Below are 27,299 nucleotides of genomic sequence, written 5' to 3' on the forward strand. Positions count from 1 at the left end.
TCTTTCTCTCCGGCATGTATGATCATCTTATTCTCTTGCGCTTCCTTTCTCCCATGGGCTTTCCTTTTTTCATTGCTACTGATCTTCTTTTTTTGCTTTTTTATGTATTATGTCATTAAATATATTTACATGGAATGTTAAGGGTATTAACTCTTCCATCAAGAGACAACGAATATTATCTCATCTAGCTAGATTGAATGTGGATATTGCATTTTTACAAGATACTCATTTATCTGATGTAGAATCGGCTAAACTCAAAAGAGGATGGGTGGGTGAGGTTTATTATTCCCAGGGGGATGGGAAACGTAATGGAGTAGCTATTTTATGTCGTAAAACTTTGTCTCATTCCCTAATTGCACAGGAATCAGATAATGAGGGTAGATGGACACATGTTAAACTGTCTCTCACGGGTGTTCCAATTTCCCTCCTTAATGTCTACGCTCCCACTGGTGGCGATCCTGCTTTTTGGCACGACTTTTCCCATCACATTACTAGATTTGCTGATGATAATTTTATTTTAGCAGGTGACTGCAATCATCCCCTTGATCCTTTTATTGACCGGAATTCCAAGACTCACTTTGTTCCAAATAAATCTCACAAGCTATTTACTCAAGCTATCTCCCAACACAAACTCATTGACACCTGGCGCCTGTGTAACCCGACAACAAGGGAATTTACTTTTTACTCCCCATGCCATCACTCCCAGTCCTGCATTGATTATATTTTTGTTACTCACAATATTTCCCAAACTCTTACGCATGCTGAAATTGGTCCAATTTTATTTTCGGATCATGCTCCTACCATAGTCCATATTGACTTACTCCCTAAGCCCGTTGGACCAAAGAGATGGCGTTTCAATAACGCTCTTTTATTGGATCCCAAATTTACTGCTTCCTTTACTGAATTTTTTCATGAATATTTCTTATTTAATGACACCCCTTCCATCCCCAAACACACTATTTGGGATGCCTTTAAGGCCTCAGCAAGAGATTTTATAATTGGATACGTTGCAAAGAAGCGAAGACCTGCACGCAAATATACAAAGGCTCTTCTTCAAGATATTAAGAAATTGGAACACTCTTATTTTACCTCTCACTCACAAGACAGTTTAACAGCCCTTGTTAATGCCAAAATGAGGGTCAACAAAAAATCCACAGAGGACGCCTCCCTTTATTTACTGAAATCCAGCGCAAAATTTTACGGTGGCAGAAACAAAGCCGGAAAGGTTTTAGCTAATTACTTGGAAAATTAAACACAACAAATTGAATATTGAATCCATCTTTGATGCTCACTCCCATCTCCAACATACAGATGTAGATATCCTCACCAAATTTTCCTCTTTCTACAAAACTTTGTACTCCTCTGAGACCCAACCCTCTACCCATTCCCTAGATCATTTCTTTTCTACCATACGTAAACCTGACCATTTTCCTCTTGACCTTTCTTCTTTAGAATTAGATGTTTCTCAACACAAATTACTTCTAGCATTCCAATCTCTTAAAAAAGATGAAGCCCCCGGACCAGATGGTCTTACTGTTGAATTCTTCCTTCATTTTTCAAAACTCCTCATCCCAAAATTACACTCCCTATTAGACTCATTTCTTGCCTTAGGTGCCTCCTCAGGCTCTTTCTCTGACGCCCACATTTGCCTCATACACAAGGAGGGGAAGGATGCGCAACACTGTAAGAACTATAGGCGCATTTCTTTGGTTAATATTGATTACAAGATATTTGCTAAATCACTTGCAGCGCATCTTGATCTCCTCCTTCCGGACCTCTTAGGCGATGAACAATCAGGCTTCGTCAAGGGCCGCTTTATCACAGATAATACTAGACTTTTGTTTAATGTTCTATTGAAATCTCATAAATCACCCCATGCCCTTGCGGCATTTGCCCTAGATGCTGAGAAAGCTTTTGATAGGGTTGAATGGACCTATTTTTTTTATGCCCTCAAATGGTTTGGTTTTGGCCCCAAATTTATCTCCTTGATTTCTTTATTGTACTCCAATCCTCGTGCGGCGGTTTGCGCCAACGGCCTAATTTCTTCCTTTTTTGATTTAGGAAGAGGAGTGCGTCAAGGCTGCCCTCTGTCCCCTTTTCTTTTTAATCTGGCTTTAGAACCTTTTCTATCCAAACTCCGTCAAAACTCAAACATACACGGCTTTCAGGCCTTAGATTCCCAAGTTAAGCTGGCCGCTTATGCGGATGATATTTTGCTTTTCATCTCTAACCCCATTGAATCTCTTCCTGCCTTCCTTGCCGAGGTCAGAGATTATTCCCAGATATCTGGCTATAAGCTCAATAATGACAAATGTGAGATTCTACCCTTGAAAAGTTTACGTTCCGCCCTGATTTCAGCACTTCAAACTTTACATGGAGTTCCTCACACATTAAGTACCTTGGCCTTCACATCACTCCCTCTATCTCCGACACAGTTTCCCTCTGTCTAAATAAATGCATTCAAAAACTATTGGACTTAACATCTAGATGGCTCCCCCTTTACCTATCATGGTGGGGCCGCCTCAATACAATTAAAATGATGCTCTCCCCTATCATCCTCTACACTATTTCTAATATTCCTGTCCCCATCCCCTCAAAATTTTTCTGGAAAATTAACTCAATTTTGACATCCTTTTTATGGAGCAACAAGAAACCTAGAATGTCCCTTGCTCGGCTCATCCGTCCCAAATCAGAAGGCGGAGTTAACTTTCCAGTTTCCCAGCCTATCATAAGGCATTTCTGTTATGACAGGCTTCCCTCTGGTTACAAGATTCGACTTCCCCTTGCCCTCTATGGGCTAAACTTGAACGGCTCTTCCTTTCCCCTTTCTCCTTCACTGAATACCTTTCCTTCTCATGCAAACCCTCCTCTATTCCTACTACCATTCACAAATTCACCATTAATTTACTTTTATCTTCTTCCCCAGATCCCCCTATGACAATTGCTAAGCTTCTTACCTCAACTATTTGGCATAATACTTCCCTCCTGATACGTGATAGGCCCTTTTACTGGAAGGCATGGTGGCATAGAGGACTAATTTAGGTCTCTCAATTATTCTTATATTCTTCTTACATACCCTTCTCTACTCTTCGTACCACATATGGTTTACCTGCTTCTTTTACCCACAGATATCTTCTTCTCAAAGAAGCTGTTATGGCATCTTACACCCGTCTCTTGCACGCATCCCCTCCCAATTCCTCTCCTGCCCCTTCTGCTTTACTTCATTCCTTTGTACGTACCACTCCTAAAGCTTCCTCCATTTACAAGTACCTTCATCCTAAAGACCTTGTTAAACCCAAATCTAAGGTGGAGGAAAGCTGGGAACACGATCTTGATGCATCTTGGCCCATCCCTCTATGGGATAAGATCTAGTCTAAGATTCGAAAGTCCTCTAGAGCAGCGACCTTGACACAAACCCTGTTTTTCATTTACAATAGACTTCTTTTCACACCATCTGATCTTCATAAACGCTTTCCACTCACTCCACACATTTGTTGGTCCTGTTCTTCTCCACAAGCGACTTTGTTTCATATGTTATTCCTATGTGAACCTGTCCATAAGTTTTGGATGCAGGTTTGGGCCCAAATTAATGTAATGTTTCATACTTGCATTCCTTTCTCTTACACTAATGTTTTTTTAGGAAGTCTCTCTTCTTGTTGGGAAGATGCTGAACTTAATACTCAGATTATTGATTTATTATTAGCTGTTGCGTTTCAGCAAATTACAGTCAACTGGAAGAATTTTTCCAACATCTCCTTTAAAGCATGGTGGTATAACATCTGCCATAATCACAGATTGGATACTGCTTTTATTTTTCCTGCGTACATGGCAGCAAAGCGCACAGACTTATGGCTCCCTGTTTCACTTTATTTTGATGTTTGTGCTCAACGTCCATTTCATCCACAGCCTTCACAGCAAGAAGTTCTCAAGCCTCCTTGAATGCCCTCCCACATTCCGTTTCTTTTATAACATCAGCTGTATGTATTTCCTTTTGTATAATTTATCTCTATAATTGTGATTTTTATTTTATTTAGCTTTGACGCTCATGTCTGGCTTTAACTATGGTTTATCACTGTATTTTGCCCATTGCTTATTGATGTATTTGTACTTTACATTTTTCATTGTACTTTGTATTGACACCTTGTCCCTATCTACACCCCTGAAATAAAATTCATTTCAAGAGGTGATGAGAGGACTTCATGGGAAATCTGGGCATTAAAGAGGGCATGTCGCCATGGGCCTGAATATAAATACATCATTCACAAACTAGAATTGGATCTTCTGCATATCCAGATCAGTCGGTCAATCCTGAAACTGACCAGCTGGATGAATGGGACAATACGGATGACGATGCCAGCAATTTTTAATTGTTCACAAGTGCTGTTCTGGACCTTTGTCTATAAGGGCTTACATTGATTAGTCATTCCAAAATGTGCTCAATTACATTCCTGCAACTTCGTTTTCTTTCAGTGAGGTATTGTTAGTGCTCCTAAATATATAATTGCTATATTTAGACATCAAATAGTACTGACTACATGGGAGTCTGCTGTGCCTGTATAAAAGCCTTATAACAGTTGAGTTGTAAGGCCTCTAATATCTAGTAATAACGAAATAATCGGTTCAACTGTAATAGCGTGTCACAGTTGAGTTGTGATGCCATAATGCCTCCAGCCACAGCTATTAGCCAAAGTGAAAGACAGGTTACAGAACTGAATTGTAGCCACAATTTAAGCAATGAAAACAAGAATTGACGTTTCACTCATATGATCTATTTTTCTAAAATGAAATGTTATCGGCTGAAAGGAGATCTACATACATATCAACTTTTTTCGTGCTATAGGTTACTAAATCAAATATAGAATCAAAATGCATCCCTCTCGACATTGTGAGTCATAGCTTTTTTTTAATCTGCCTTTGATTAAACTGATTCTAATATCTTTTTACAGCACATTAATAACTGCTTTTTAGTGCATTTAATTTCGCACTACAGACTTAGCAAACATACTCGCACCTCCTTTTGAAAGAAGAAGGTGCCAACAATTATCTTCTTCCTTTACTTTTAAAGGATCTGATATTGAATGTCAACTTGAAGTTTCATGACATTATACAGGAACTCAGCATTTGGCCTTGTTCCTCTATATCATCATAAATCTCCTATGTAACTTAAACTGTCCTTATAAAGTACAGGAAGGAGCACTTTATCCCATGTTCTAGCACGGTATTCGTGTGCTCAACAAGTTTCATTAATATTAACACTCTTTCTTTGCTTTCAAAGTCAATTTGCTGGCTCCAAACATGAATTTCCATTGTTTGTACTTTTTTTCAATTAACCCTCATTTTCTCATACCAGATGCAGAGCAGTATCGCCCACGTTTAACTTCATACCAGCCTTGTTCTGTTGTTTGGTGTAATGGTGTGTTGGAGTGAAAGGTGTAAGGATTGTTGGTACATATGGAATTAGTAAGGTATTGGAATGTTGGTGTGAAATGCTGTGAGTCAGCTGGTCCTATGTTATCTGTCCTATGCTGTTGAGCAAGGTGAAAATCTCTCTATTCACTGCAGCCTTACTTGGGTTCATCCTTGAAAAAGTGGGGGTAATTTCACCCTGGTGAGGGGCATGTATTTATTTACTTAGCCATAATGTGAACATTCTGGTCTAGATTGATGAGGATTCATACTTATGACTCTCAAAGAACAGCATGTACTCCTGCCCCAAAGGGCTTGTAAAAGAGCCTGGGACTTGTGTTTTTTTGGCTAGCATCTTGTGACTATTTCTTACGTCAAGGATGTGATTGTGCCCTTAGTTCTCGCTGCTAGACCAGAGGACTGTAAGCCATCCTGGCTCTCATTTACCCCCATTCTTTGAGGCTTGAGAGAGACCTGGGCATGGACCAACAGCATCACTTCAATGTTTCAATGAAAACAAGACATGTGGGAAATTTTCAGCAAACCAGGTGCTCCCTGCCTTACAAAATGATGTGAAGTAAGCAGGGAAGAGGCAGATACCAGCTATTATGTACAGGGAGCAGATGGTGCTGTGATATTCCTCAGAAAACCTTTTCCCCTCCTTATCCTTTTGCAGGATGAGTGGGGTACCAAAAATCCTCTTGACACTTCAGCAAGGCCAGTAGGATGGGGCCTAACTTGTTTATGGGGGCATGGAATATGCAATAGACATTTCCTGCACTACAGTCACAATTAAGCCTTATTCCCAGATTTGCAAATGATTTCATAATGATTTTTGGATCATTTTTTGATGCAACCCTAATGAATCATTCTGGTATATATAAAAACCACGCTAATGTTGATGTGCATGACTTTGTAAAAAAAAATAGCACAAAGCTGCAGATGGTGCAGCATTGCATTACTTTACATCAGGTAGGCGTTCCATCGGAGATACATGGGCATTTCTGTGCATCTACCTATGGGTTTTGACTCAAACCTACATTTACAGAGATGTAAAGATGGGTTTTTATCAAAATGGTTTGCCTGCCTAAGGCTGGTGTTACACGGAGAAATATCTTTATTTCCCCTTGTTATTTTCTTTTTGAATGTGCGCTGCATTCTCCAGCAAACATACAAAGAGGAAACAGCCTCAAAGGATCGTTTTTGAGCAGGATGGTACAGCTTCCTCCACAAAAGTTATCCTGATTGCAACACAGACACCCTTGCACTATGGCACAAGGGTGTCTGTGTTGTTGCTAGGCAGCCCAAAGTGCTCCAGGGCCTGGAGTTAGCAGAACTGTTACTTTTCTTTGTGGAAATTGAGACGTCCTGGCCTCTATATGTGACTCAATGCATTACAGAAATTTAGCTTGCTGTGTAGCTTTGTACGCCACCTCTTTGTAAATATACCCCTTAGTGCAGTGGGCCTCCCTTCCCCACAAATAATAACTATTTTACAAAATAGAAGAGAAGTACCCTAGAGCAACTGCTTACTAGTGACTCCAATTTTTAAATGGTTAATTGGTCATGTCAAGCCTGGTTTATCAGCTTAACGGGAAAGGACATATCTCCCCATTAATGTCTTGGAAACATTGCTTTTTAGCCGCTACTACTCAGTAATTAATGCATTTCATCATTGACACTTTGTAATACCTCATTAATGACTGCCACTATTGACACTTTTATAATATCGCAGGATGATAACCTAAGGTTCCGGGAACATTTATGTTCATTACTTCCTGTGGCTAGTACAGACGCTCCCTACTATGTAGGCATATTAATAGACAATAACTTCCAAGTCAATCGAGGCTGAATACTGACTGAGGATGATAACGCTTTTCGAACTCATCATCACAGCATTCCTTCTCTTGTCCCAATAAAATTGCTATTCAACTTCTTTGGGTGGACCTAGTGCCTGTGGCAAGACAGGGTGAAACCAGGGTCAATGGTAGTCCTCACAGAAGACTCTCATTGACCTTGGTTTGATCTGTTCCTGTCTGGGGCACTAGAGCCAGCCATAAAGATTTTGGCAGTGTTTTTGTTTGGACAAGTGGGGTATCAGTGGGTGGTAGGAATTCTGTTGATTCCTGCTGGTTATGGATGTTTCCCTCACAGAAATATAAAGAAAATGTGTGATTTTAGGTAAGGTTTGGGATTTCCAGGGCATTGTGGGAAAAACGCCTTCTGGGATCCATGCAAGTCACCCCACCCTGGAATCCCCCAGGAATATTGTCAAATTGCTACAATCAGAGAATGATGATGCCTCAGATGGATCAAACTCCGATATCTATGAAACTGGAATGTCTATTTCTAGTGAAAGTGAAGAGATCGATTCAGTAAACGAGGAAGAAAAACCGGAGGAAGTCACGGTAGAAATACTAGATCAAACGGGCATTAGAGAAAATAGAGAACACAGAGAAAATAGAGAACCTGGTCGAGATACAGTTCCAAAAAGGAAACTGGAAAAAAAGAGATCCAAACACAGAAGTTTTCACATTCCAATGGATGAAGAAACTACGGATCAGGGGAGCAATCCTGAACAAACTAAGAAAAAATCCAGGCACACACGGAAAAACTTAACCCCTAAATCTGCAGGGGACGTAGACTATAAATCACCGGTCAAAGGGGGGACCGAAAGGGGCACAAACAGGTCATTTAGAGATTCCGGTAATCCGGATTTCCCGGAAGAACCTTCATTGAGTGAGGTACTGAAGTCAATCAAAGATTTCCATCTAGATGTAAAAATTGATAGTCAACGGAATCTTGATGCTATACAACAACTTCAAGGCGCAATTCAAAAAGTGGACAATACGTGCTCTGAGATAGTAGACAGAATGGCGTCGGTTGAAAGCCGCACGGAAAATCTCGAGATAGACTTTGCGAAACTACAAATTGAGGGCAAGGCCCAGGCTGGTATTTTTTCTGATCTGATGTCAAAAGTAGAAGATCTTGAGAATCGTGGCAGAAGGAATAACCTCCGCATTCTGGGAATTCCAAAAGGAGCAGAGGGGAGCGACCTAAAGGGCTTTATAGTCAACCTTCTAAAAACTGCCCTTCCCGAACTTCAAACATGGGAATTGGAACGTGAAGTCCAACGCGCCCATCGCTTCCCCTAATGCCACCTAAACACTCCCAACGAGCGAATCAATACCCACGAGCCCTGTTGGTCTATTTTGGAAATTTTCTTTTGCGAGAAGCTATATATGACCTGGCCCGACCAACGAGCAAAAGAGTATATCAAGGATATACTTTTTTTTGCTCGCCCGGATTTTGCCCATGCCATAGTGGAACGCCGATGGAGGATGCGGCAACTCTTTGCCCCTTTTGAGCAGATTGGAGCAACAGTTTATCTACAAAACCCAGCACGGCAAAGAATAATCTATAAAGAAACTTCAAAGAATTTTACCAGCGAGATTCAAGCGGAAGCCTATCTTCAAGAACTCTCAGACTCAGGAAAATCGGGGGGGAAAAAATAAGGTTAATTAGTCGTGTATATCAAACTAAATCATAAGATAAGGGGAATCAATAACTAAGATAAATCGATCTTAGTCAAAAATATTTTAAAAATCTAGGCACCTTTATTCAAATTCTTCACATACAAGGTTAGCCCAGGCGACCATAGTGAGCAGCAATGCCCGGATAACTTAGACGCCCACACCTGGGTACTGGACGACCCAGGAAGCCTCAAGATATGGCGGGGGTTGTGGGGGGGGTCTAACAGTAGGGGGGTGGATATACAGGTATGAAAGAAAGAAAAAATCGACTAGAAGACAGGACAGATTAATTAGGTAATAATGGTTAAGTTGAAAATTTTGACAATTAATATATGTGGGTTAAATGATACACATAAAAGACAAAGGTTTGCAATTGGTTTGAAATCTATTGGAGCAGATATAGTTTGTCTACAAGAAACCCATGTTGAGGGGTCTCAACTTCATTTATTAAAAACATTAGGATATAGAGTTATTACCGCCACCACCCAACAGAATAAAACCAAAGGGGTAGCTATTATGGCAAAAGGTGGTGGAGCCCAGTTTGCGAGACGGGCAGCAGACAAATTTGGCCGATGGGCCATCGTGGAATGCAACTATGATAAGGGGAACAAATTTACGATCTGCTCTGTGTATGGCTGTGTTTCTGACGATCCCGATCTTTTGAACTTTTTATCAAATGAATTATCACATTGGCCTGTTCCGCTGATTGTTTGCGGTGACATTAATCTAAATCTCCCGCCTAAGTGGATAACTGCTCATAACTTTAGCTACCAGGGCAGGAAGCCAAAAACATTTAGAGCACTCAATGATCTTTGTAACACCCATGCGATATCTGACTGTTGGGAGATGCAACACCCAACCGACCCTGGGTATACTTTTTTTTCACATCCCCATTCTAAATTTGCAAGATTAGATTATTTTCTTGTGTCTGATGTAATTATCTCTCACTGTTCGATAGCCAGATTACCAAGAGTCTTTTCCGACCACAACCCTTTAATTATTAATATGGATTTGGGGGATCTGCATAGACCCCGCAGCAATTGGACATTTGAAAGGGCTCTTCTGGCCAACGTAAAATACTGTAACCTTATGGAAAAATGGATCCCTGACTTCCTAAAATATAACCTAGGGAGTGCTCCCCTAGAGGTGGTCTGGGACACATTAAAGGCCGGTGTAAGGGGAGAAACTCTTAGATTTTCCATCAAACACAATCAGGAAGCAAAGCAAGAACTAAACAAATTAAATGATAATCTTACTAGCAAAGAGGAAGACCTGATGAAAGCTGTCCAGGGTAATGGTAATGTAGAAGGTGCAGCAAGAAAAGTTGCGATAGCAAGAAATCAAATAACAGAGACATTCACCGCAAAAGCAAAAAACAATGCCATCGTGAACAGGGAGAAAATATATGAGCTTAATGAGCAGGTAGGACACCAACTGGCTGTCCGCTTAAGACAACAGATCAGCGACAACACAATCACTAAAATTAGAGACCCAATAAAAGCCTGACCTGTGATTCCAAAGAGATAAGGGAAGCGTTCCATAGATACTATGAAGATCTGTACACCGAGACAGGGAAAAATCAATACAAAATAGATACATATTTAGATCTTGGTACAGGTTGTCAACTACCCAAAACCGACAAAGACAAACTTGCAGGGGCGTGGCTAGCAGCCGAGCATGGCGGCAGCTTAGCAGAGGAGCTCCGTGAGTGAGGCGATATCCCCCGTAAATCCGATGCACTGATCCGACTAATTGAACACTCCAGTGAGGCTGACCGGGTCCAGGACCGGGCGGAATCCCTCAGAGGCGTCCGGAGAGCCGGCGAACACCCGTGGCAGGAGAAGAGAATCCCGGCGCGGTGAGGCCAGTGCGTGAAGGAAAGCAGCGGACTGCCCTGCGACAGGGACCCGGGCGGAAGTGAGGAGGCGGCGGGACGCACACACAGGACGTGACCGGCGACCAGCAACTTGGAGCGCCATTGAAATCGGAGGTGGCGGCGGGGCAATTGCAGTCGGCACCAGACAGGACAGGCGTACCAGCGCCACACCAGGAGCCAAGAGAAACCCAGGACTAACGCCGAGGCTCCCACGAGGCCCGGGCTCCCGGTGAAGGAGGAGGCTGAGCCGGGCGCCCGACTGGCAGAGCACCAGTAACGTAAGGGGCAGCCCTGGGTCCCCCCCTCCAACAAGATACGCGGAGGCCGGTGGCAATGAGGAGGCGGCGAAAGCAAGGCCCCCCCCCCCTGGCGAGAATCCAGAGCCGGGGTCGGCCCGAGGCTGTGATAACCGGTGCACGACGCACGCTGCCATCCTCAACTGCGGAACACCCACCACGCGTCAGGAACACTGTGGGTGCAAACGTCTGGGGCAGTGGTGGGTAGGAAAGACACTTCCAGCCGGCAGCCGACGGTGCTACGCAGTGCGTTGGGACTACAGTGCGGGGACGGAGCAGCGGTGCCTGAACAGCGATAACACTACCTGCAAGTACATTGCCACAGTGCCGGAACTTCCAGAAGGGACACCGCAAACCCCTCAGCCACGACTGTAAGATAGTGCATCCCACGGTGGCGGAAGGGACACAGCCGGGCGCGCGTAACGCCAACAGCGAGAGAGACGCTAGAAGCCTGACGGCTGCCCTATAAAGCGGGACTGGCCTACAGTGGACACGAGAGAACTGCGGCCAAATAGATTCCCGGAGGCTGAGGGGGGATAGACCGCCCGCACCTGGCGGACGGAACCCGAAGGTACGGCGGCCCCACGAACCAGGAGTGGGGCAGACACAAGAAAGATCATGACAGGTAGAGGGCCCAAACACAACTCCGCACAGGCGAGACTGGACAAATTCGCCTACAACAAAAACACCTCACCACAAGTGGACTCTCGTAATTCGACAGGCAGGTCCCAGGAAGGGGATGGCACGAAAAAGGCGACGCTGGAGGATGTGATGCGTGCCCTGGCGCAGGTACCAACCACGGTGGGCTCTACAGCAACGGAAGTTACACTAATTAGAGCAGATCTTCAAAAGATGACCGAAAGGGTAAAACAAGTGGAAGTGGTAACGAAATCCCTGGTGGAAGACGTCTCAGAACTACAAGTTGCAATGGAAAAGATGGCGGCCGAAAATAAATTCCTCAGAGACAAGATGGACAATCAGGAAGGGCGCTCGAGGAGGAACAACGTCCGAATCCTAGGGGTTCCGGAATCAGAAGGAAAAGGGGCAATGGACCTATTTGTAGAGGAATTGGTCAAGACACACCTGCAGCCCAAGGGCCTCTCACATTTCTTTTCGGTGGAAAGGGCCCACAGAGTGCCTGGTGGAACGCCCAAGCCCGGGGCAACTCCTAGGCCTATCCTAGCAAGACTATTTAACTTCCGGGACCGGGACGCCATCTTGCAGGCGGCAAGGGTATCCCCTCCCATTCGTATCCAGAACTCGACTATCGCCTTTTTCCCGGATTACACTGCAGAGGTGGCACGCAGAAGGAAGACTTTCTTGGAGGTAAAGAAGGCGTTGAGGGAGAAGGAGGTGCCCTACTCTATGATCTTCCCGGCAAGACTCCGAGTGGTGGCAGAAGAAAAGGTCTGGTTCTTCGAGACGCCGGAGGCGGCACAAGACTGGTTGGAGGGCTGGAGAACCACGGGCCAATTTCATCGCATGAAAAGACAGGACCGGACCCACAGACACGACAGGCCCCCTGAATCGCAGACACTTGGAAGAGATGGGGGAAGTGGCTCACCGACGCTGGACAGCCAGGGAGCAGCAGGAGGGGTCGAATGCTGAATCTACAAAAGACGCCGCTCAGATGCCCGTCACGACAATCTCTGACGGGAGGACAATGCCTGGACACTGGGCCTGGAGGACTCACAGGAGGGCAGGGATGTCGCCTGCTCTGGAAGATGTCCACCCCAGCGCGCAAGTACACTGTTAAAGGGATGGGTCAAGCACTCTGCTAAGTTGGGGAGGCGGGCGGTTGCAAGTCCGTACAGCAGGGAGGCAGGGAGGGGGGTGGAGGGTTGGGGTTGTTTACACGTTTTAGTAGTTCCACGAACAAGGTCTTGCGATAAACCCGGACAGATGCACAACCTGGGTCAGACACTATGCGGGCGCACCCTGAGGCAGGGACCCGAGAACCACAAACTACTTTGTAAGTTACATAATGCAAAACGCACAAGCAAGATTAGCTGAGGAGGGGACGCTGCGATCTCGGGTAACGCCGCTCAAGCTCATGTCATGGAATGTACGTGGGTTGGGGGACAAGATTAAACGGGGGTTGGTGTTGAATGCGGTCAAGAGGTTGGGGCTGGCCTTGGTGCTTCTCCAGGAGACGCACCTTACAGGGTCCGCGACGAAGGCACTTGACAGAAGGGGATACAGGATGGAGGTGCATTCAGAATTCTCCACAGGTTCAAGGGGCACGGGCATACTACTGAAGAAGTCTGCACAGTTCATTACACTCAGTACCAAGGTAGACACGCTAGGGTGTTTCGCAGCACTCCAGGGCCAATGGGAGGGGAGACTCCAGAATGTGGTATCAGTATATGTCCCTCCGGCACTACACTCGACCATACTTCCAGCATTGGGTGAATTCCTGTTAGACTTACCTGAGGGGGACATAATAATCGGGGGAGACTTCAACGCAGTACTTGATCCCACTGTAGATAGGGTACCGGCGTTGACACAACCGGGAAGTCCCTCTCAGTTGCAACGGTTCATGACGGCACTGGGACTGATCGACATATGGCGAAACACTCACCCTGCCGCAAGGCAGTACACCTACCACTCAACGGTGCACAATAGTCTGACACGAATCAATTACTTCATGGCACTGGGAGGTGGAATACAAAACATCGACGCTGCTGACATAAACCCTAGAGGGATATCTGACCATTCCCCGATCACTCTCGAGCTCTCCACGCAGGAACGAAAACGTAAGAGAATATACCCAATACATGCATCATACCTCAAAATTCCCAAGATTAGTAAAACACTTAAAACAACGACGTCCCACTATTTTAGGGAAAACACTGACTCAGTACAGTCACCAGCAACCCTATGGGAAGCCTACAAGACGGTGTTGCGAGGCCAGGCCATAGCCACTATAACGGGGCACACAAGAGAGAAACAGCGTGAACGGTCGGAATTGGAACTGGCACTAAATGCAGCGACGGTGGCTCACGAAGCGGACCCCACGCCAGCGACCGCCCAGACAGTCATCCTAAACCAACAATTACTTAGAGAACATGACAAGCTGCAAACGGTGTCCCAGATCACAGACACGGCCCATAGAATATATGACATAGGGGATAAGGCAGGGAAAATGCTGGCATGGCTAGACAAGAGAGGAGGTAGTGCTAGGGGGATACAGCGTATTCGTGACAAACATGGGCAGATACGCACGTGCCCGGAAGAAATAGTGGAGACGTTAGCTGAATATTTTGAGGGGGTATACACACCAGACAATAGGGTGACAGCGCCAATGGCAAGGGCAGCACTGGAGAATATCCACATACCCACGCTCTCTCCAGAGGAAGGGGCTGAACTAGAGGTGGATATCACGAGGGAGGAGGTCCAGAGGGCGATCCACAACGTCAAGCCGGGTAAGGCGGCCGGGCCAAATGGTATCCCGATAGAATGGTACCAGTCAGCGTCAGACAGACTTAGTGGACCCCTGCTGGCTATGTATAAAGATAGCTTGGACAAAACCACACTTCCGATGGATCAGAGGGTGGCAACCATAGTTGCACTCCCCAAGCCCGGTAAAGAACCGGGGGAGTGTGGGTCATATCGCCCTATCTCCCTGCTCAATGCCGAGATTAAAATTCTGGCTAAACTCCTCGCCACCCGGTTGATGGCCTTCCTACCCCACTTAATACACCCGGACCAGTCAGGCTTTATGCCCCATAGGAACACCGCCCTCAACTGCGTAGGGTACATAACGTACTGGCCAGAGCTGACACACTGACCGAAAAGGCGGTGATCCTGGCGTTGGACGCTAAAATGGCGTTCGATATGGTGGAGTGGGAGTACCTGTTCGAAGTCCTAGAGCGTATGGGTATTGGCCCGAAATTCGTGGCCTGGATTCGTCTGCTTTATTCCGAGCCATTAGCACATGTGGTAGCAAACGGTCATATCTCCCGGACGTTCCGGTTAGGGCGGGGCACCCGTCAAGGCTGCCCGCTCTCACCATTACTTTTCGCAATTGCATTGGAACCCTTAGCGGCCCAGATACGCACCACCCCATTACTGAAAGGAATTGTCTGGGCGGAGGGATGGGAAGACCGCCTGTCACTGTACGCAGATGACATGCTGGTGTACCTATCGGAACCAGAACGGGGTGTACCGGCACTGCTGAAGTTATGTGACGAACTAGGTGGGGTGTCGGGGTATACCCTGAACTGGAGCAAGTCAGAAATGTATGTGCTGCAAGGCCCAACCCCTGAACTGGGAGAAACCTGCCCTCTTGCAATGGCGGGATCCTCCTTCCGATACCTGGGAGTCCAGGTTACGAGGGACCCAGCGGAATTCTTCCAAAAGAACCTGTCGCCACCACTTGAACGCCTGAAGCAGGATGTCAAATTCTGGGCGACGCTGCCGCTGACAATGTTGGGTAGAGCGGCACTCTACAAGATGATGTCACTGCCCCGGTTCTTGTACATCCTGGAAAATACCCCATACCCAGTCGACAATAGATACTTCGGGAAGGTATCCGCAATAATTGCTGGTCTCATGTGGAATAACCGTCCGGCGAGGATAGCTCAGGCTAAACTGCATAGGGGGTGGTATGACGGAGGGATTGCGCTACCTAACCTGCAACTCTACTATTGGGCCGCCCAATTGAAATCCATAAATCAGTGGCTACATGTACCTCAGGACGACCCGGCATACCGGGCGGACAGACTGCAGTTGGGTACCCATAATATCCTGACCCCACTCTATGACCAGAGGAAGGTGCGTACACTCGTCGGGCCCACGAAGCTCACTGTGTCGCTGTGGCATAAGGCACAAGCGAAACTGGGGTGGAAAGGGAGAATCACGAGATTGACCCCTCTGTGGGACACGAAGGCCCTGGGCAACCTGAGGAGTAGTAAGGGATTCACGTCATGGGACAACATAGGTCTATCCACGGTAGGAGACTTGTGGGAAAGGGACGCAGTGATCCCCTTCGACCAACTGCGACAGCAATATGAGATGGGGCCCACGGAACTGTATAGGTATATACAGGTGAGACATGCCTTGCTGTCCGCCATTCCCAGCGGCACAACGGTCCCAGAAGCATCACCCATGGAGGACCGACTGCTTACAGACTTTATGCAGGAGCGAGCGACCTCCCTCACGTATCGCAAACTAGTGAATAATCTAACAGACCCAACCATAGCACTGAAAGCCAAATGGGTGGAGGAGGTAGGTGATATAGACGAGTCGGAATGGAACGAAGCGTTGGCGGCACCCAAAGAAGTAGGCATATCGGCAAGATTCCGCCTTGTGCAACTCAAGATCTTGCATAGGGTATACTATACACGAACGTTGCTCTTCGCTATCCATAGAACACAAGACCCATATTGTCTGCGAGGGTGCGGGGAGGAAGGGACACTGTTTCACACTTTGTGGGAATGCGCCCGCATTCAAGAGTTCTGGAGACAGGTCATGAGGACTATTTCACAGACATTGGGGGTGTTCCTGACTCCCGAACCTCGGAAGTGCCTGCTCAACATATGGGAACCCACAGACCTCACCAGACACGGGCAGCAATGGTCCACATTGGGGATGGTAGTCGCCAAACGAGACATAGCGCAGAAATGGGGGGCGGAGACCACCCCAACATTAACACAATGGTGCGCGAACATGGACAGGGTCATGGTAGTGGAAAGAACAGTATACACAGTTAGGGCTTGCCCGCGCAAGTGGAACAAGATTTGGCTCCCATGGAACACGTTCAGGGGGGACATATGCGAACCCCTGGAGGAAGATGACCCAATGACATCTGACGAGGAAGGCGAAGAAGAATAGTTAGACTACAGAAAAGGGGGTCCACGGCACCTAACTCAGGAGGGACGTTAGACGCATTCTGAGGGGGAGGTGGGGAAGGTACACATGGCGGGGGTGGCAACGGGGAGGGCACCGACCATGAAGGGTGGGTCCAAAGGGGACTAGGAACACTGGGCAAGCGTCCAAAGACACACGGACGATACTCCAGGCCTACACAGGGGTGCAGTACACAATGCTAGAGACACTAGGGACCGAATGTGGTAGCTACTAGTTAGTTTGCTTGTTCAAGGTTAAAAAATGAAAAACTAGACCTCACTGATTCATGTCGTGTTAAATCCACACCCTCAGGGGTGACAGTGAACTGCCGCCGCGCCCCCGGGATGGCGGCTAAGAGGCTGTGTAACGAGTCCAACAACAAGCATGACAATACGATGGCGGCCGGCCCCGGGGTTGTAGGCCAGAAGCTGTGTAATGTGAAAGTTCGAACAATAAAGGTCTTCTAAAAAAAAAAAAAAAAAAAAAGACAAACTTGCAGAAACTCCACAATGGCTCGAAATTCTCCTGTCGATAAATAGTCTCCCAACCGGAAAAGCAATGGGCCTAGACGGAATTCCAGTGGAATTCTACGTTAAATTCAACAAACAACTAAAAGAAATCCTAACCAATCTGGTAATTCAGGTATTTAAGGGAGGGCGAGCACCCGAATCATGGAATCAGGCTAAAATCATAGTTTTTCCTAAAAAAAATAAAGATCCAAAGGAACTAGGGGCTTACCGCCCCATTACCCTGATAAATAACGACGCAAAAATATATTCTAAATTACTCGCTAGTCGATTGGCCCCGGTAATCCACAAAATTATTTCCGTAAGACAGCATGGATTTGTTCCCGGTAGATCTACTACTGATCACATTCAGAGGGTGATCACGCTCTTCGACATAGTGGACGTAACAGGAGACCATATGGCACTTATTCTTTTAGATGCTGAAAAAGCCTTTGATAGGGTCTCCTGGAAATATCTATGGACCGCTATGTCGAGGAGTGGGATTGGGGAAACATTTATCATTGCTATTCGCAAGATGTACTCTAATCCAGAAGCTGTGGTCTGGATAAATGGAGAAAACACAGCCACAATTAAAGTATCAAGAGGTACAAGACAGGGGTGCCCTTGTTCACCTCTCCTATTTGCCATATTCATCGACCCTTTCATCCACAGATTGGAAATGAATACTTCAATAATGCAAATAAGGACTATTAATGGCGAAACAAAGTCTTTAGCATATGCCGATGACATTGCCATAGTTACAGCTGATCCTAAAAAATCAGTAGAGGCAATGGAACTAGAGGCAAACAAATTTGGCGAAATCTCGGGGTATAAATTAAACCAGACCAAAACTCAAATCTTAATCAACAGCAATAGCAATATTGTCGATGAAAGGGTAACGGATAAGGCAATGTATCTCGGTGTCAACCTTACCGCTAATTTAAACAATCTGGTTAAACTTAACATGGCTCCTCTAATGAAACAAACGGAAAAATGCCTAAACAAAATGCATAATCTACACCTTACAATCATAGGAAGATGCAATCTAATCAAAATGGTATATCTTCCTAGATTTTTATATTTTTTTAGAACCATTTGCTTGAATTTTGAACCACTTATATTTAGGGAAATCGATAAAAAAAATTCTCGCTTCATATGGAGCTATGGGAAAATACGAAGATCCAATAGATTTATTACCCTACCAAAAGAACGAGGAGGTTTGGCACTCCCAAACCTTAAAACCTACTGGTGGGCGACAATACTTAAGTGTAGTAGCCAGCTGCTCAGGAATAATCAGGAGGATCGCTTAGAAAGATCTGTTCCCAACCCTCAGGAACTTATTCTTGGCAATCAAGCAAGCGCACACTTGTGGCAACTGACTTATGACTGCCATTTTAAGAAAGTACGCTTCAAAACTTTAAAGGGTATCTACGCTGCCTGGAATGACATCCGTAAACATCTAGGGCTAGGCCGGTACTCGTACTATACTACTTTTATAGGCAACAGCAACCTCCCGGATATCTTTTCTGACATGTGTATGACACGGTGGACCAGACTTGGTATAATCCAAGTCGGTTCTCTTTATGAGTCAGCTGGTCCGGCCTCATTCGAGTCTCTAAAACACAAATATGGCCTAGAAAATAGGGACTTCTTCAAATATTTACAGGTCAGGGACTATATCATGAAAAAGGGGGGGTAGGGTAGCTCTTCAGAAAAATGAGCTAATAGAATCTATTGTTCATTGTAGCAAAGTAAAAATTGGGGCAATATACACCAAGTTAACCACTGGGGGCCCGATTCACAGAATGAACTTACTACTTATGGCATTCACAGAATGCACTTACTACTTTTGGTATTCACAGAATGAACTTACTCATTTCGGTATTCACAGAAGTTAGGACTACTAACTTTAGGACTCCTAAATGCCTTCTGTGAATACCGAAAGTCTTAAAATTACGATTTTTCTCAATTTAATAGTAGTAAAGTTAGGACTCCTAACTTTAGGACGCCTAAATGCCTTCTGTGAATACCGAAAGTCTTAAAATTAGGATTTTTCTCAATTTAGTAGTAGTAAAGTTAATTTACTACTACTAAATTGAGAAAAATCGTAATTTTAAGACTTTCGGTATTCACAGAAGGCATTTAGGCGTCCTAAAGTTAGTAGTCCTAACTTTACTACTACTAAATTGAGAAAAATCCTAATTTTAAGACTTTCGGTATTCACAGAAGGCATTTAGGCGTCCTAAAATTAGGAGTCCTAACTTTACTACTACTAAATTGAGAAAAATCCTAATTTTAAGACTTTCGGCATTCACAGAAGGCATTTAGGAGTCCTAAAGTTAGTAGTCCTAACTTTACTACTACTAAATTGAGAAAAATCCTCATTTTAAGACTTTCGGTATTCACAGAAGGCATTTAGGCATCCTAAAGTTAGTAGTCCTAACTTTACTACTACTAAATTGAGAAAAATCTTAATTTTAAGACTTTCGGTATTCACAGAAGGCATTTAGGAGTCCTAAAGTTAGTAGTCCTAACTTCTGTGAATACCGAAATGAGTAAGTTCATTCTGTGAATACCAAAAGTAGTAAGTGCATTCTGTGAATGCCAAAAGTAGTAAGTTCATTCTGTGAATCGGGCCCTGGATTCCCGGATGATATGGACAAACACATAGATAATTGGCAGAATAAACTCGGAATCTCAATTATACCCATCCAGAACGCATTCCAGCTATCCCAATCGTTACTAATGTCCTCAAAACTGCAAGCACAATTCTCCAAAACTTTCTTTCTTCTATATCATACCCCCTATATGCTAGCTAAATGGAGTACAGGTAAAGGGACATTTTGTCCGAGATGCATGATGCCTGAAGTAGATCTAATACATATGTTTGCTACTTGCGGGGCACTATGTACCATCAGACGTGAGATATCCACCTTTTTCTCTGAAATATTTGAAACAGAAATTGTCATTACAACACCGGAAATAATATTGGGGTTTGATAGTTCGAACCACCCAGATAACATGAAGGGACTTCTATTTGTCTCCATGGCGGTGCTTCGAATCTGTCTTGCCTCTTCTTGGCTGGATAATGTCCCCCCATCTTTCCAACAATGGCAGGCCAGATTACTCTCAGCCTATAGCTTGGAAAAAGCAATATACAGCAGGAAGGGTGTCAAAAAGAAAAAGAAGGGTTTAGAAATTTGGTACCCACTTACACAATGGATCGAAGGTCTTGGATAGTAACTTAACTCCATTTTTTTTTTTATTCATTACTTAAATGCAAATGTTTATAGTCTTGTCTTAAGGGTATAGTTACTCGTCATGTTTAGTTAGTCGATGTTAGACGATATGATCAATAATATCATGCAACCATGCCTGTATTTGAGTGGGTGGAGGGCGGGGGGGCTCCTTAATGTTTTGAAAAATTATGTGTAATAAAAATTGTTTAAAAAAAAAAAAAAGGAATATTGCCTTGGTTTCCCTAGATGCTTGCTGAGTCTTACGTAAAGTTTGGGATTTCCAGGGCATTGTGGGTAAAACGCCTTCTGGGATCCATGCAAGTCACCTCACCCTGGAATCCCCCGGGAATGTTTTCTTGGTTTCCCTAGATGGTTGCTGAGTCTTGGCCAAAAATCTACAGCTACCCCATTGCAAAAAAAGGTGGAAACATGTGATGTGTTCATGTTGTGTTTTAGGCTCTTTCCTGTAGCAGGCACAAGACATACCCACACAAGTGAGGTAACATTTTTATTGGGAGACTTAGGGGGATCCTGGAATGTAGGAAATGTAAGATTCCAGAAGTTTTCCTCACACAAATGTAAGGAAACTGTGTGTTTTTATGTCAGAGTTTGATGTTTGCATGGGCTTCTGGGTAGGAAACCCGGTTGGGAGCCTCACACTTCAACCTACCCAAGTTTTCACGAGTGTCTAGTTTTCATAAATGTGCAGGTTTGCTAGGTTTCCCTCGGTGCCAGCTGAGCTACAATTAAGAGGTCAGGGTGTGGCAAATGCAAAAAGGTTTTCACCAATGGTATCAATTTGTGACTTCTCAATCCTCTCTGGCCAATCCTTTTGATGTCTACATTTGGTAAATCAAGGTTGTAAAAATTTCTGATAGCTGCATACCTTTGAGCCCAGTGGATGTAGCTATGTCCAAAATCCACAGCTATCCGCCTTGCTCAAAAGGGTCAGTTTTTGGTGGAAAAATAAAATGTATGCATGTTGTGTTTTGACTCCTTTCCTGTTGCAGGCACTAGGCCTACCCACACACATCAGGTACCATTTTTATTTTAAAACAAAACTTGGAGCAATACTGGGTGGTAGGTTTTTGAGGCTCCCTGCAGAGTCTAGAAGTTCTAGGTATTCAAGGGCTTCTGCTTAGAAAACCCTGGTGAGGGCCATGAAAGTAACCCCACCCTGGATTCCCCAGGGTGCCTAGTTTTATAAAATGTGCAGGTGTGCTAGGTTTCCCTAGGGGCCGGATGAGCTATGGCCAAAAATTCACAGCTACCCATATTACAAAAGAATTGTTCGTTTTCTGTAAAAAAATGTGATGTGTCCATGTTGTGTTTTAGGCCCTTTTCCTGTTGCAGGCACACGGCCTACTCACACAAGTGAGGTACCACTATATTCAGGAGATATTGAAATGCAGACTAGTAGAGCATTTGTCATTACCAATTGGATGTCTATGCATTTGTGTGTTCCAAATGTAAGCCAGTGTATAAGAAAGAAGACATTTTGAAAAATGACCTCTGAATCACATGCTATCATGGTAGCGACAACTTCAGCAATGTAGGAATAACCACTACTCCTAAAATCCATATTAGGTATCGATTTCAGAAATACATAGGTTTTCAAAATACCCATTTTTCACACTATATATTTTACCATATATATTGCTCTTAACTCGATACGGTATGAAAAACCATTGTAAGGTGCAGCTCAATTGAGGGCTCTGTGTGCCTCAAGTTCTTGGACAACCTAAAAAGTCTATATATACCTAAAACCAGATGCATCTAGTTGATGTAATTGTATATGTCTTCTGTAAATTGGCTTACTGATGAAATTGTTGTCACAAATGGCAATTTTTCCTAATCATTTAAAAAAAATAATTCTATCAACTGTTAGTTTCTTTGGAAAAACCTTAGGGATCTACAGAAATGACACCTTGTTGAATCAAAAATGTAATCTAATTTTGTAAAATCTATGGCTTTCCGAGATCACCGATGGGTTTCACACTGGTTTTCACTACAAGCCAGAAGTAGACTGAAAGTACAGAAATGTGGAGAAATTAGATACCTCTTTGAAAAATCCCAAACTGTGGCAGAAGGAAATGGTTTTCCCTTTTAATTGTGCATGTTCCTTAAAGCTGGTAAGATGGTGACTTTAGCACAGCAGACAATTATTAGGAAAAAAGATACTTTTTTGTGGAACACTTTTTCCTATCTTTAAAAAAACTCAAACATTTGCTATATTTTCTCTGTCCCTTCCAGAGGAGTACACACACCCTGGTTACCTTTAGAATCCTTCTGATGTTGGGAAAAAGGGTACACATTTGGCATGGATTGCTTATGTAAAAAAAAAGCTAAGGAGACCTAAGCACAAAAAAAAGATTGTCACAAAAGGGGCTCAGCACTGGGGTGCAAAAGCCTCAGGAGTTAAGGGTTAAGGACAAGGCTCATTCCTACTGGAAGACAATGCTACTCATTTAGGCTTTTCTCTGCTCACGTTGGGAGATTGTGCTTTGAAACAAAGAACATGAAAATATTACAAGTTTATTTAAGATTGCTGTAGTTTCAGCAGTGCTTACAGCGCAGGAGACAGAAGAACTAGTAATTTAACTTATGTTTATAAAACTATCCAGTATAATGGATTTCGTCTTCCGTTAGAAGCTAACCCTTGACCATAGCAAAACAAAAAAAACACAAAAGGCGAAAGTACAAAGATACCGTTTCTTAATATATTTTCCCTATAAACATTGCTAAAAAACATTTTGTGCACAAACTCCTTCACAAACCAAATTTCCACAGGTGCACCAACGACTGTTGCTGGAAATTTATACAAAAAAACCTAGATATATTCCCAGTGGAACATGACTACTTGAGGGAGACCTTAGAGTGTGGCAGGGGCATTTCTTTCTGCATCCCTTACTCAATCAATCATTCAATAATCTATTTATTCAATTTGAATGAAACAAATCACAAAGGTACATAAAGACAGTGGTACAAAGAGAAAAAGTAATGATCCAGAAAAGTACACAATGATCCATCTAAACATCTCATGCGTATGAATGAAACACCACTGCTAAAAGCATGTTGCAAGTAGACAACTGGACCATCAAAACATTTCAAGCATATGAATGAAACAACCCTTCTAAAAGCCAAGATACATAAAAACAAACAGTAGGTGTGTCTAAAAATTGAAGATACAATAAGGCCAGTCTTGCATGTGTAAAATTCATTGACAGTAATAAAGGACGAATAAACTTAAAACGCTATTCAGAAAATGATGGACATATAAAAAGAATGTGCAAGGTATCAAATGCAGCAGCAGGGTCACAGGGTCACAGGTGCAAAAGAGAGGCTTAGAGGACTAATATCTCCCACTAAGAGCTGGTGATACAAGTTCAATTGAAATTAAGTTAAATGTAATCTATGACAAACAGGCATGTCAATCATCAGATATAAATTAACGAGACTTGGGGATTTGATCAAGGATTAGTGCACAAAGGGACTTTTAGACAATGCTCTTGCTGCCTTTTTTTTCAGGACTTCTGGGCTTTAAAGAAAATATCTTTTTTGACCCATAGAGTATCCATTTTGGTGATAATATTTGGGTCTGAGAGGGGGCGTGGCTAACCGCCAATCATGGCGGACACACTATCAGCAAGCTCCGCGCCCAGTCCAACTAATCCTACCACATCCTGCGGAGCTGGGGATAATCCAATACATACACAGGCGCTAAATGGCAGAGGAATGGGCGAAGAACAGGCTGCCCGCCTCTGATGCCGGATGGTGTGCAGTTGGGTGGCTGTGGAAAAAGAGATCGGAGACGTCGATTGAGTCCTACCTGTGCAGCCTGCCCTCGTGGCAGGAGATCTGATGCTGGGCCGCAGGGTCGATGCAGCATCAAGGACAAGGCGCTGAGTGGTAGCAATCTCCTTCCCTTCTTTGCGATCGAAGTTGCAAACACACTGAGGGCCCCTCCTGTGCATGGGCAGGGGCCCAAACGACATGACGCCCGGGGTCCAGCGGCTTTGCATAATGGTGGCCGCTCGAGCTGTGACTCCGCCCTGGTTTGAACGAGTGAAACACCAATGCCCCCCCTCATCTGGTGAGCACTCAGTGAACCCTGTAAGCTGCAGGTGGTAAGTGCGGGGACGAGGGACGTCAGAGTCAGCTGACTGAGCCTGCCCGCAGCAAGACACGGTGTTGGGGCTGCTGAGATTTCTCCCCCAACTTCTTCCAGGTCTCCCTTGGAAAAGCTTGAAATTAATTGGCCCACTCTGATTGCAGTGAAGGCAGGGGTGGAAAGACCCCAGCCATGAGGAGAACAGTTACTGGGCCTTAGACCTCAAAAACCTTGCACCAGATTTCCCCCCCTCATGCATAATAGGAGCGGGGAAGCATTGTGGGCCCTGGGACGTGGCCTGAGACCCCTCCTGCACTGCACTGTGTGGGGAACACCTGCTTGTACTGCTGCCATAGAAATGAGGCCAGCAAAAGGCACAAATTACCTACTGAGCTACTGGCCTGGGTCACAACACCATCCCTGATCCCTCAGACATATATTGGAGACGGTGGAGTACTGAGGGGACCCTGAGAATGTCCAAGAATAGATCTCTGCCTGGGGATGGTCTAGTGGAGGATTGTTGCTGCTAAAATGAGGCTCACCCTCGGGGTGCCTGAGGGGATCTGGGGAAGTTGAAGCAGACTGGTCACTGTGCCAGGAGGGCTCTGTGTCTGTTCTCCGTTCCGTGCTGCCGCACTGTCTTGGATCCCTGCTATCAAGTGGTGGGGAGATGCGGGGATATCTGCCCCCACATTACCCTAGGGGTTCACAGCGGCGAGCCGAGAGCAGCACCGGCTTGCTAATCTGTACAGGGCCGGCAGCAGACAAGACACATGGGCCCACAGACTTTCCATCCCAGCTTATGTGAAAGGTCCTGCCTCGCGATGGTGGCGTCACCAGGCCTAAGCTGTTATACTTACCCCAAGGGAATACTAGATTGCATCCCAGCAATGCACTGAACACCCCATGAAATGGGGCACCCCAAAAGCAAAATTCCTGAGGCAACTGCCACAAGCTCGCACCAGCTGGAAGACACTGATACGCAGCAACCTCTATCAAACTGTATTCCGCCAATGAACACAGAATAACCCCCGGACAAGCTATATCTAATCCTCCAAGAGGTGAGAGACTCAGGCAATCAGTAGATCAGCTCCCTCACTATGGGCTTCACCCTCCAAAAGGCGGATCATGCCAAACTGGCCTCAACCTTTATGGACAACAAATCAACATTGGCAGAGCTGTTACCGCAGCACAAAGAGCATGCAGCGCAACTCACACAATTGCAACGACAAATGGCAGACCTTCAGGATAGAGTTGATGATGCAGAAGGCAGGAATTGCCGAAACAACGTCAGCATCATTGGTATGCCAGAACGCAGCAAGGGCCCCAATTCCGCCAAGTTCATGGAGCAATGTTTTAGAGAACATGTATCCCCAGAGGCTCTCTCTGACTTTTTTCTGTGTGGAAAGTGCACACAGAATCCCCTCGTGCCAGCCGATGGCAGGGGCCAGACTTCGCCCCAAGAATACCCGAAAACTAAATTTCAGGGATCTCGACATGCTGCTCCAGAGGGTCAGGAAAAGGTCCCCAATCCAATATGAGAACCAAAGAATATTGTTATACCTCAACTACACAATTCTTGTGCAACACAAGAGGTCCTCAAACCAGGCTACCGAAAAGAAGCTCAAAACTCTCGATCTTAAATATGCCCTGTTATTTCCAGTCCGATTGAAGGTCATGCACAATCAAAAAGCACACTTCTTTGACACTCCGGAGGAAGCTGATGAATGGTTAGAGGTAATATTCCCCCCCAACAGTATCTGGGACTTCCTCAGAAAGCATGCCTCACAGCCCAAAGACTGCAACAACTTGGTGGCCACATCGTAATAAACATGCCCGCAACTCTCAGGCTAGGAACCCCACTCAGGAGCTAGCCTTGAAGGGTCGGGAATTGGTGATTGCAGCGGCAAGCACACTCAGTGATTCTCACTTCCAGTCAACATCGGAATCCTTGGAGAACACTGTTCATTCTGATTAGGAGAATAGCATAGACCTGTTTCGTACTGTGACTCCTCGGACAGCAGATTCGTTTTTTAGGGTAATATACTTCTTGAGCCGGAGGGCCTGAAGGGAGCAGTACGGACAATCTACGAAGGTAACCCGTAAGGTAACGGCTGATAGTGGCGCACACATCTTTTCCCAGCTCTGATAGGCACACGTTGTTAATTGTATTTGGACCGGGCACTATAGGTTCTGTACATGCTTGTATCACCATGCAGGGCATAGAAGCACCCCTGTAAATGTAAATGTATTGGCATTTATATAGCGCACTACTTACCCGTAGGGTCCCAAGGCGCTTCGACCGCTGCGAAACCCTTCCTGGCTTCCCTGAGAGATGGTCCCTTAATGGGTATCTCCAGGGTGAGACCAGGCATCCCCGGCGGTCTGGTGGGGCCGTTAGTGAAGATGAGGTAAGCTAATGCCCAGAGTTGCCGAGTGTGATCGCTGATCAGAGTGGGCACCGAGGCGAGAGAATTATCGA

This window comes from Lissotriton vulgaris, chromosome 3_1 (genome assembly GCF_964263255.1).
Source record: "Lissotriton vulgaris chromosome 3_1, aLisVul1.2, whole genome shotgun sequence".
Taxonomy (NCBI): domain Eukaryota; kingdom Metazoa; phylum Chordata; class Amphibia; order Caudata; family Salamandridae; genus Lissotriton; species Lissotriton vulgaris.